The sequence below is a fragment of the Psammomys obesus genome, unplaced genomic scaffold (genome assembly GCF_907164565.1).
Source record: "Psammomys obesus unplaced genomic scaffold, mPsaObe1.curated_primary_1811, whole genome shotgun sequence".
Lineage (NCBI taxonomy): Eukaryota > Metazoa > Chordata > Mammalia > Rodentia > Muridae > Psammomys > Psammomys obesus.
Genome location: NW_026585691.1, coordinates 11763072 through 11763679, shown reverse-complemented (window position 1 = coordinate 11763679; position 608 = coordinate 11763072). Strand labels below are relative to the sequence as shown.

The 608-nt window shown below is 39.3% G+C and overlaps 1 protein-coding gene across 1 annotated transcript in view; it reads right to left on the bottom strand.

The window, feature by feature from the left end:
• Myo5a (myosin VA) overlaps nt 1–608 on the bottom strand; it is a 145293-nt gene that overhangs the window by 92958 nt on the left and 51727 nt on the right. The gene's annotated exons all lie outside the window — the stretch shown is intronic.

Sequence of the window (608 nt, the reverse complement as noted above, 5' to 3'; positions counted from 1 at the left end):
TTCTTTTAGAAAGATATCACACTGATAATCATACAGTGAAAACAGAAACACACAGGATGTATACTAGAATCATTGTACTTCTACATAAGCGCTGTGTCACATTCCAAAACACGTTTTTGAAGAATATCAAAGAAAGTGTAGACAAGCAGAGGATAAAAAGTTCAAGGTCATTCTCAGCTACATAATGAGTTCCTAGACAGTCTTGGCTACATGAGACACTGTCTTTAAAAAATCATCGAAAAACAGGACATGTGCAAAAATATATATTGAGGGGCTGGAAAGATGGCTCAGGGGTTAAGAGCAGTGCTGTTGCAGGGGACCGGGGTTTGGTTCCCAGCACAACATGGTGGTTCATAACCATCTCTCACTCCAGCTCCAGGGTATCCAATGCCTCCTTTGACATCCACGGGCATCTGGTCCAGTACACATGGGGTGTACACACATACATGCAGACAGAACACTTATAAAAATAAGTCGAAAAGCTTATTGAAGACAAGTAAAAACATGTAGATAATGGGGAAAGAAAGGTTATCATTACAGATATATAAGATATAAACTTTTCTGAGAGGAAAGGTGTCTGTACCTGTTTAAACAGACAACAGTGAAGA